Here is a 12,040-nt window from a genome sequence, read left to right on the forward strand (position 1 = left end):
AGCATCAGTGGCTTTCTTGCGCGCTTCAATAAAAAGGGAAACATATTTGAGGGTGCCGGGGATTGAACCCGGGTCCCCAGGTTCATCAGCAATACGCCTTACCAGTTGAACCAACCAACAACTTGTTACAAGCCTTTCGATTTTAACTTAAAACCACTCCCAGTCACACCAAATTTCGCATTTTAACACATTTAACCCAAAATTCAAATTTCTTTGAACTTTACATTCCATTTTCATCCAAAAATTTTAGTTTTTAAATTTTGACTTTTATTTTTACTTTTTACTTAAAATTTTGACTTTGACTTTTAAAAATTGACCTTTGACTTTAAATTTTGACTTTCTCGTTTAACTTTTAAATTTTCAAATTTAGCTTTTCGGTTTGACTTTCAAGTTTTACTTTTGAGTTTGACTTTTTAAATTTGACTTTTGAGGCTTATAGTCAAAGGAAAATTTTTAAATTTAATTTTGAATTTTATGTTTGATTTTGGCTTCTAGTTGTGTTTTTTATTGGCTTTTGAGGTCAATAAGGGAAATGAAGACATGAAAGAGAATCGTCAAGATATATTAAGACAAAAATTCAACATGTTCAACTACATTCCCGGAGAAACCCTGGAGGCTCAGCTGTTGAGATGAATATATCTAGGGTCTTCTTAATTAAGTCGAAGATAAAAAAAAACTACTAAATTCACTTCCGAAATCGTGGGATATAAACATGGTTGTCATCAAGAAGACAAAAGATCTCAATCATCTTAGTCTTGCTGCTGTAATTGAAGAACTTGACACTATGAAGTGTGGAAATACAATGAGTTCGGCAAACATCCCGGTCAATGAAGTTTCATGCTCTCCATCATGTGAATCTACGATTAAACTTCTTTGTGATCAAATTGATTTATTAAATAGGAGAAGTTGAGGACTTGAGATATGAAGGATATCAACTCAGGAAATGACAGAAACCCCTGAACGCTGAATTAGAAGCAAAAACCAAAGACTTTAGGAAGCTTCAAGAAGATTACAGTAATAAATGTGAAAATTATGATTATGTTAAGAAACAATTTGCTGACTTAACTGTTGTGCTTGACACATTAAAAAACAAATTTGAAACTGCATATTTTGATTTTAAAAAATTTGATGTGTCAAGCGAAGTAGTTGCAAACAAGATAGACCATTGTCTGCAATTAAAAAATAACTAGCAAAAAGTTCTAGGGTATGATAGTCTTCCTCCACCTTTCAATCATAACTACACATCCATCCCTATGACACATGAAGAAATTGAAAAGGAGGCACAACTTCAATATGGCAAACCAGCTGCATTTGTGTCAGGAGGTATTCAGGTTGAAAATAATAATGTTTCTACTTCATGTGCAGGTAAAGTAGCAGAAGATGAGAACAAGGATAACACTACTGAACAAACCAACATCTCCTTGAGCTTTGAATCTGTTGCTTCGAACTCAGCTGCTTCGACATATAGGCCACCAATTCCAGTGAAATAGAGTGCCTGTTGTAATTGTGCTTGTGGGAACAATAAGAGACAAGGCAAGGATACGCCACCAGGGGCAGGAAGAAACAACTTCCCAGTGAAGAAAAAGACATGTTTTCACTTTGGAACACCTGGACACATTGCCAAAAATTGTCCTAATCACGCATATGTTCCCTACTATGCACAAGGCTGGCAGAACGCGCCAAGTGGGAGATACTCCAAAAGAAACCTCTCTAGGTCACGTTCAGATAATGGTGACTGGAATGCGCAGAAGGCCAAGAATCAAGCCCACAAGGCGAAGAATCCAAATGCCAACGGCAAAAAGGGAATGCCGGCCAAGAAGCCAAATCCAAGAGATGCTCCCATGAAGCCAAAATCAAAGTCATCTCAACGGCTGACATCAAGATCAATAGCAGGTACTGAGCCACCCATCAGATCAAAAAAGAAATGGGTTAAACCCCACTACAAATGGGTTCCAAAGGCTCACTCTCACAAATCTTCTGACGATTCTTATATTTCTACATCTTCTGTTTGTGAGAAACAGGATATGTCATGGGAGAGAGTAGTGTGTAAGGATGAAAAAGGTCAAACTAGTTTCAAAATGGATTAGGTTCCAAAGACCAAATGATCTCGCTCTATGTCAGAGTAGCTATGGAGGCATATCATCAAACTTCGGTTTGTTGGTAGTGGCTGTTCCAGGCACAAAATAGGAGACATCTCTCAACATTACAACACTCAGAATTTTGTTTGAGAATATGTGTCCTTTGCGGGAAAAGAAGAAAAGAAGGGGTCACTCATGGGGATTGTGCTTAACGGCAAGAAGAATTTTCAGATCTGTTCTGAGATTATGCGTGCTGTTCTTAGACCTTCTGGATACACATTCAATCGGTGACTTACGGTTTGAGTTTTCTTCTCTATACTCCTGAGTTTATCTTAATCTGATTCATTTTGAAGATAATTTTTTTATTTTCTTATAGTTTTTTGTTAGTATTGTTTTGGGAAGTGATATCAAGAAAGTTATAACGGGCAGTCTAAAACCAATGTAAGGGACTGAATCTGAATTGTCTAGACTTTGTGTTTAATGTGCTGGTAGGCACGAAGGGTTTGACAATGTGGATTCATATAGGATTGTTTGGATTGACCATACGACGCTCGTGTAGATTGAGCAGTGAGATAAACACAGGAACCTACATGATACACAAAATTAATACGCATCAAGAACTGTGGCTTAACTTTTCCTTGATGTGTGGACTTATGTCCTTAATTCTGGTACTGATAGGGCGAATGGGGGGGTTCTGATAAAGTAGGTCTGTAGAAATTATTTTCTTGCTTTGTATCTGTCAGTTATATGTTGCCTCCTCTGCGTGATCGGAAGATCCGACCTAGATTGCAACATATGCAACTCTACTTCTACGCACCTCCTTATCTATGAAATTCTTTCTATCTGTTAGCCATATGTTGTCCCCTCTGCATGATCGGAAGATTCGACCTGGGACACAACATATTTAACATTCTACCTCTCAATCCCTCTATCTCTATTAGTCATATGTTGTCCCCTCTGTGTGAATGAAAGAGATCCGACCTGGGACACAACATATGCATCTATCTCTAAATCTGAATTCCTCCTTAATAATTCTTTACTCGCCTAAAGTAAGGAGTCCTTAGGAAGTTCTTGATAACCAGGGTATATCGGGAAGTGGGGAACACGTTCTAGTGCAACTAAAATTGAACCATTTAAGAGGTTACATGTAGATCTCGTTACTTAATTTAAGTGGACAACAATGCATGTGGTTGTTGTTAGCTAAATGGTTTATTTAAAAAATTTTGTCGATATCGTTCGTGTTTAAGTGGACCACAAGACCGGCAATTGATCAAATCTATTCATGAAGGTGAAGGTACTGATAAACAAGTTCAGGCTGTCTCACAACTTTGATCCCAAATATTTTTGTTTTTGTTAAATTTGTTCATTGTTTTCCTCTATGCACAAATTTAGTTGGAGAATTTTAAAAAAAAAACAGAGAATTCAAAAATCAAACAAAAACCAGATAATTAAAAATCCAAAAATATTTTTTTTATGCTTTATTTTTCAGAAAATATGAAAATTCCAGAAATATTGTGCGCTAAGTTTCTTTTAGCTTTGTTTTGTCTTGAAAAGTGAATTTAGGTGTAGATGAGACCCATGGCGACTGTATCGAAGATTTTTTAAGCTAAGCCTTCATCCGTGATCATCGAAGAATTCTCATTCGAAGGAGCAAAAAATGAAGATTATTCTTTCAACATTTAATCCTTCAACCCCAGAAGGAAGGTGAAGCAGAAATTGAAGATTATGTGACGGATTGCATTGAAGCCTCCTCAATCAGTCTGTTGCTATCGTTTTGCCTGCTAAAGTGATCCAGAACATTTGTTCTCTATGATGTTCTCTCTAAAGATTCTCAAGCTGAAAGTGCTATCTTTCAAGAATCTTTTCATCAAGCCTCCTCACTTAATGTGCGTTCAATGCCAAAATTTTGAAGAAAATGACCAAACTGCTTAAGATGAAGTCATTCATGGAAGATTCATATGTTCAGCCTGATACTGTGAAGAAATCGAAGATAAACGGTGAACCCAATCTCCAACTGAAGATTAACAAGAAAAGCTAGCTACTTTTTAGGGGGGGCTTGTTGGGTCAATTAAGAAAAGAAAGATATATACCAAGGGGGAGATTGTTGCATCAAAAATATGGTTTATACTTTGCTTTTCAAGGAAAATGTATTTTTATGTCTAGGACTGTAAACAGCTCTGTGTTTACGACCGTAAACCCATTTATGGACCATATTCCCAAAGTATATATATATATATATATATATATATATATATATATATGTATATATATATATATATATATATATATATATATATATATATATATATATATATATATATATATATATATATAGGTGTTAGGTGGTTGAGGAGGGATTGATGAACAGAAGAGAGTGTACGGTCTAGAGGAGCTTAAGTGTTTGAAATCAAAGGTGTTCTAGAGAGAGAAAGAACAGTGTGTGTTAGTGGTGTGAATCTTGTATTTGGATCTCCATTCTAATCATCAAATAATACAAGATTCATCATCTTCTTCTCATGCTTCTCTTTTTCATTTGATCTGGCATCATCCGTTTGATCGGGATTCCGCACCATCAAATGGATCTGATTGATACACGAGTAGACCAGGGACTTACACACGTATCTCCTAGTTGCATGTTATGTTTATGGTATGTGATAATTTGGGGGAAATTCACTACATTGCAAACACCATGATGTTTTAGCCTGGGATATTTACTCTGATGTTTTGTTATGGATATTCAGTTTTATAAACAAGATTGTGATGTTTGGATATTTGACTTATGTTTTGACGAGAGGTTTTGATAACCATGGTTTTATTTAATAATTAAAAATGAAATTTTTTGTTCTAAATTTTAGGATGTTACATAGGGTCAGAATTGTAGCCATGCATAAGCGCTACCTCAGAGTCTCAAATGTTACCTACTGCTCAGGCCCTCAATGGAACGTGACGAGATTCTTCGTCAACTGAGTCAACGGAACCGCTATCTTGGAGAAATATTGAATGAATCTCCGATAGTAAAATGCCAAACCAAGGAAACTCTGAATCTCAGATGGAGTCCTCGGAGCTTCCCACTTGATTACCATCTTGACCTTACCCGGATCGACCAAAATACCATTGTGGTTGACTAGCTGCCCTAAAAAGTGCACCTTTCGCAACCAAAACTCGCACTTGGAGAACTTTTCATACAACATCTCCCTCCTCTGAGTCTCTAATACCTCTCTCAGATGCTCCTCATGTAGCTCCTAAGCCTTGGAATAGACTAAGATGTCATCACTAAACATAATCACATACCGATCCAACATGGGTCTGCATACGCAATTCATGAGATCCATGAATGCGGCAGGAGCATTGGTAAGTCCAAAGGGCATCACGAAGAACTCGTAATGGCCCTAATGAGTCCGAAAGGCCATCTTTTACGTATCTTCCTATCTAGCCCTCATTTGATGATAACCCGAATGCAAATCAATCTTGGAAAACCAAGATGCACCCTGAAGCTGGTCGAATAACTCATCAATCCTCAGGAGTGGGTAATGGTTCTTCACGGTTAGCTTATTCAGCTCTCGGTAATCAATACACATCCGATGCGACCCATCCTTCTTTTTCACAAACAGGATCGACGCTCCCCATGGCGAACTACTCAATCGAATAAATCCATTGTCTAACAGCTCCTGCAGCTCTATAGACAACTCATGCATCTCTGGAGGTGCTAATTCATAAGGTGCCTTGGCTATCAGAGCTATACTAGGAAACAAGTCAATCTGAAACTCCACCTGCCTCTCCAGAGGCACTCCAGGAAAATCATCCGGGAACACATCCTGGTATTCCCGAACAACTGTTACATAATCCACAACCATCTTACCCTTATCCCAAGTATCCATCACATATATAAAAATACATAACAACCCTGCTGAAGATAACATTTGGCCCTAGCTGCTGAACATACAACCGGCCAACGCTGAACACCGTCTCCCTGAATCACTAAATGTCCCCCACTAGGGGTCCAAATATGCACCAACTACTGCTCAAGATAAATCATTTCCCCATTGGGGCTCAACCAATCAATCCCCACTATAACCTTGCTCTCACATAGGGGAATATAAACCAAATCAATGGGATACTGCTCATAGAACAAATCCAAGACACAACCCTGATGAACCCTCAATACTAGCACCGGACGGACATCAGCAATCTTAACCTATAATGGAAAATCCAACTCCCTTGAGCATCGACAAACCTCTTGTTGAGCGCAAGAGATAAAAAATTTCAGGTAGCAACTGAATCAAACTATACGAAAGCAGAGATACCTTTCACAAGGAACGATCCTAAAACAAAACACATAGATATAAGCAAAAAATGCAACATAAATAAAGAGATAAAGAGAAGATACATACCAGTCACCACATATGGTGTTGCAAGAGCCTCCTCAGCTGTTAGCTAAAAAGCCCTATTCCTCACAACATGTAACACCCGATTTTGAAAGTGTTTGATTGTCCCTTCGGAGGCCAAGGGTATATGCGTAATCTGACCATTCGGTGTTTTATGTGTTTATTCAAAAGGTTTTAAGCCTTAGGGTCTATCTAGGAGCTTAGGGCTTCTTGCCACCTTTTCGTGGATATAAAGTTTGTTGGAAACGGACTTAGAATGAAGAAGTTATAGTACTTTGAAGTTGTTGGCAGAATTGGTCCCAGAATGGAAAACCTTGCATTTCAGCCCATGCATGCAAGGTGGCAGCCAAGTGGGTATGCCCAACATAGTGTTGTATAATGAAACGCGGGTGTTGAAGACGTATGCCCAACGTATAGGATTACGCCCAGCATACGTCCAGGGTCTCCAAAACCCTAATTTTTAAGGTTGGCTCACTATTTAAAGCACTTTAACTCCAAGGGGGTGCGCCTCCCTTTCATTCTGAGAGCCTTAAACCCTAATTTCGAGTGGTAGCTTCATCCAAGAGTGTTGTGAGCTTTGTGGGTGCATTTTGGTGCATTACAAGAAGATGGAACTTGTTGCAAAGACGGGAATCAAGGGGGAGCTTATGGATCTGGCTTTTGGGACTCTTTCTTAGCTTGAAGAAGGTATAAAGCTTTGAACTTGATCATTTATCTCTTAGATATACCACTGTGAGTTTTAATTCATATTGGTCCCAAGGATGAAACTTTATGGTTGAAACGCAATTCTTAGGCAAAGAGTTGCCACTCTCAATGTTAAATGAGTCCCTATGGCAGAAAGTTTCCATCTTGAAGGTCTTAATGGGTTTATGCAAGAGTAGGGTCCCTTTTATGAAATTACAGTGCCATTTTCGGAGTTTGGGTTTGTTTAGGGCTTACAAAGTCACCAAGTTATTGACTTTATGGATTAAGCGTTATGTAGAGCTTAGATAGGTAATTTGGTCCCTTGGTTTAAAGCATTAAGCACTAATTGGATTTTGTGCATCAGCCGTTTGTACGATGGGCATAGAATGTAGTACGCTGCACGTACAACCCCTTTTGCCCAATATGCTAAGCATACATATGAGGTATGTTGGGCGTATGCTCTCAGGAAGACTTGGGCCTTTGTGGACTTCAGACCTTTAGGCCCTAATGGTTGTGGGCCTGTGTTTGCTTATGGTTGGGCCTGAATATATCTTTGGCCCAATAATGGAATACTTGGGCCTACTAGGCCTTGTGGCCCAATATGGAAATGGACTTTGCATTATGGGCCTTGGTTTGGACCAATTCTTGGACTAGGTTGTTGTGGGCCTTCGTGGGCAAATTGGAAACAAGATTATGGACTACGGAAATTATTGGGCTTTTATATAAGGTCAATTAGAAAGGTTCAGTCCCAATTTGGAAAATTAGGCCATTGATGGTTTTATGGACATTATAGTGTTGGACTTTTTTTTGGGTTTGGGCCTTAGTTTTGGATCATACTGGACCAGGGGTAGAATGCTTATTTTACCATATGCATGGAGTAAGGATTATGGTATTGGAACCAATTGCTAATTGGATATATTGATTGGTAGTGAGAGCTTGGGTAGTTGGCGGGGCAACATCTAAGGAATTCATGCGGTAAGCTTCTGCAGTGCGAGGTGAGTCTTCTCACCATACCAATGGGTCTAAGGCACCAAGGCTGGCCCATTTTATGTTATGTGGTAGACTAGCTGTAGTAGAGATATGTGGTATGATAGTTAGCTTTATGCTAAGTGGTATACTAGTGATTATATGATATGTGGTATGCTAGTTGTCTTAGTGATACATGCATGGAAGAACATGTGGGGTAGCCCATGGCACAATGATATAAGGCCCTGGGTGGAGCCCAGTGCATCCTTACAGGTTTATGTACGTGTTATGTGTAGATACTTCTGTGATACATGGTATGGTATATGATTATATATGATATTGGCAGGGAAAGACCATGGGGAGCCCATGGCACTTGGATGTAAGACCAAGTAAGGGAGCCCGTGGTTGTCCGACAGGGAAAGACCATAAGGGAGCCCATGACACTTATGTGTAAGATCATGTGGGGGAACCCATGGCGTCCTTATGCCGGGATATGTTGTAGAGATAGCTTTTATAGCTAATGTTATATGGTAGAGATAGCTTTATGGCTAATATGTTATGTGATATATGGTAGAGATAGCTTTTATAGCCAATGTTATATGGTAGAGATAGCTTTAAGGATAATATGATATGTGGTATGCAGTAGAGATAGATTCTATAACTAATATGATATGTGTTATGTGGATTGTGTGTGGGGTATGCTCTGGGGGACTCACTAAGCTTTGTGCTTACTGTTAATGTTTTCGTTTCAGGTATCATTAGTTTGGAAAAGAGGAGCTCAGATAGATCGCAGTGCACACACCTATGATTTTTGCAATGAATGATTTTGGGACGAACTATGATAAATGATTTACTTAACGATAATTTGAAGTGTTTGAAGTAATTGGTATCAATATTTAGCTATATTAAAAATGAAATTTTTACCCTTGATTTTTGGGTCGTTACAAGTTGGTATCATAGCCTTGGTTTGAGGGATTTGGACATACTTTCGAGTGTGTCTGAACTCAGACTGAGGATTTGTAAAGCATTCAAAAGAAAAATGTTTTATGTAAAGAATTTCTAAGACAAGAAAGGGTGTGGTGCATGCAATCAGCCGAGCTCAAGTGAGTTTCGCCAGAATACCCATATAAGTATCTGATATGATTTGATTTATGAATATGAAAATCACATGCTAGTTAGGGCTAGGAGAGAGGCCTTTATATGATATATGAGCTGGTAGAATTTCATGCTAGTGCGGAGTAGTCAGTGGTAGAATGACCTGATATGGTATGCCATGCTAGAATGAGAATGATTATTGGTATTGGTAATTGCTATGTGTATGTTTATAAAATTGTATATAGTTAGGATCTTATAGCCATAGAATAATTGATTTAGCCTTATTTCTTGCTCCTCGTATGGTTGTGGTCCTAGGGTAGAGTCTATTATTCGACAGTCTATTGGATCCTGTGCTGTGTATAATTTGCATCCATACGGTAGCCGACAGTGTGGATGGATAGAAGGATTTGGACAACATGAGTTGTGGTATGTGGGCCGAATGTTTTATGATAGTTCATCGCACCAAAATGCTACTGAACGAATGCTGCTTTCTTTGTGCTTTGTGGAATTCTTAAGTTATGGGATTCAGACACTAAGTGGATATGACGATATCCAGGAGATGGATGGCTGGCATCACGGGGAGTTCTTCAGCAGTTGATGGCAAGGTGAGGTTGGGAACCTAGTAAAGCCTAGGATATACACCAGCGAGATAGTGGGGCGATTTAGTGAGATTGGGAACTAAGGGGGAGCCTAGGAGTTGCTTTGGTGCATATGATGTTGTTGTTTAGCGAATATTTGGTGCATCAGTGGGGTAGGTGACTTAGAGGATTCGGGAGGATTGTTGAGGAATGGATGGATAGGTGTGGAAGGTAGTATGGGCTCATACTACTGAAAGAACAGAATCCATACTCGAATCAGTGAGAGTCTTAGAGAATCTAAGAAGCTTATAGGAAGGAGGATTCTTGGTAAAACTCTGATAGCGGAGATAACTGTGTTTCCAGGTGAGGATGAGCACCCATGAGGGAGGAGCATGGTTTGGTCCCGGCTCCGGTGGTAAGTCAGTTAGTGAAAGGACTGCCATGATTTTGAGTTCGCCTTGGATCAGGCGGCAAGGATTGTGCGATCTAGTGCACATAGGGATTGGAGACTAGGTCTCAGGGATAGCTTGTAGCCCGGTTTAGAGCAAACATTGCTCCAACTATTGTAGTGTAGCCGTGACGATTGAGCTAGCGAGTGGGTCAGGGTATGAGACCCTGAATGATATGGGTCCCTAAGCCCGAGAGCGGAAGATCAATTTGGAGTACCTCGAGCAGAGAGATTCAGGTCATGTGAATTTAGTGGAGGATCCCAGGAAGAGATCCAATAGTTTGGATCAGCTTTTGGGAGGCCAGCGGCGTCGGATTCAGTGTAGTGCTTGCGGGAAACCGCACGAGGGAGTTTTTCATTTCAAGGCTTTAGTAAGTGTATCTATTGGTTTTTTTCCCTGCTTGCGTTTGGGTTGTGCCTTCAAAAAGAGTTATTTGTCATTTGGATGCCATGAATTTGGGTGGAATAGTACGGGGTTGTCTCCTAGTATATCACGGATTATCCAGTATTCGAGTGTCATTTGGGTATGGTTGTGGTTCGTTCATGGGTTTGTATGAGGGAATTATGACTAGTTTCCAGTAACCTTAACTATTATGTTTGGAAAGGCTTTTGGGGTTGTCAAAGGAAGAGAGAGTTGTTGCTGGGGTTTTGATTGGAGCATCCGACCTTTGGATTCCAAGATCTGAGTGTGATATCACTTTAAGCAGCTAGAGTCATTGGCATTATTGGGACACAAGAAGTGTTAGTTGGTTTTCGGGAATTATGTTGTGTTGGAAGGGTTATTCATGGTGTTCAAGCTTTGTTAAGCACCGACTGTCAGCAGATTGATCATTGGAACGAGAAAGGGTTTGGGAATCCTTCAATTCTCATATGCCAAGCGGACTTGGTTGAATCTAAGTGGGGGAGAGTCATTAAGATATATAGGATAGAAGCAACTGTGAGACAAGGATGCATCTCACATTCCCCTTTGAAGGAGGAAAGACGACCTTAGACGTTGACTGAATATAGGATATCATGGGAGGGGAGTTCGGGAAACTCCCCAACTTTTGGATCGCGTCTTTCATACGTCATATAGCAGGCTTTGGGGGAGGGAACCAGGTAGTGTTCCAGTCAATATTTCAGTTCAGTTGGGAGGATAGACTGCGTGGGCGCTCATCGTTGAGATGTTTTTGGTTTTATAGATGAGCGATAGGGATATGGTTATTGATCATGACAGCGTGGAAAGTGTTGTAAGACTTCGGAGGGGCTGTAGTATTCACTAGCAGTCGGATAGTGTGAAAAGTGTTGTAAGACTACAGGGGAGCCTTAGCATTCACTAACAGTCGTACAATGTGGAAAGTGTTGTAAGACTATGGGGGAGCCGTAGCATTCACTATTGGTCAGATAGCATGGAAGGTGTTGTAAGACTACGGGGGTGACGTAGCTTTCAGGTGATTTGGACTAGGGTAGGCTAGCTCGCAAGGTTGTGGGGGAGCCACATCTTAGTTAGGATCAGGACCAGAGGTGATTGAGCGATCAGTTATCCGAGGGCGAGCCCGGATGTTTATGGGAATTTAGGATGGAACCGGTAGAGACTGCTGAGCTAAGGGTTAGACCTTGTGATACATGATATTGTAGTCGGGTACTACATGTTTCTGTAGGACTACGGCTGGGTAGCCCTGATATTGGATCTCATAAGAACCTAGTGGTTGGATCGGGTGCGAGACTGGAAGTCTCAGGGAATCGACTAAGGGTATTTATTAATCGGTCGAGTAAAGGATGACGGGAAGTTATGGTGCATTATGCAATTGTCGATTCGACGATCTC

This window comes from Lactuca sativa, chromosome 6, assembly GCF_002870075.4.
Source record: "Lactuca sativa cultivar Salinas chromosome 6, Lsat_Salinas_v11, whole genome shotgun sequence".
Taxonomy (NCBI): Eukaryota; Viridiplantae; Streptophyta; class Magnoliopsida; order Asterales; family Asteraceae; genus Lactuca; species Lactuca sativa.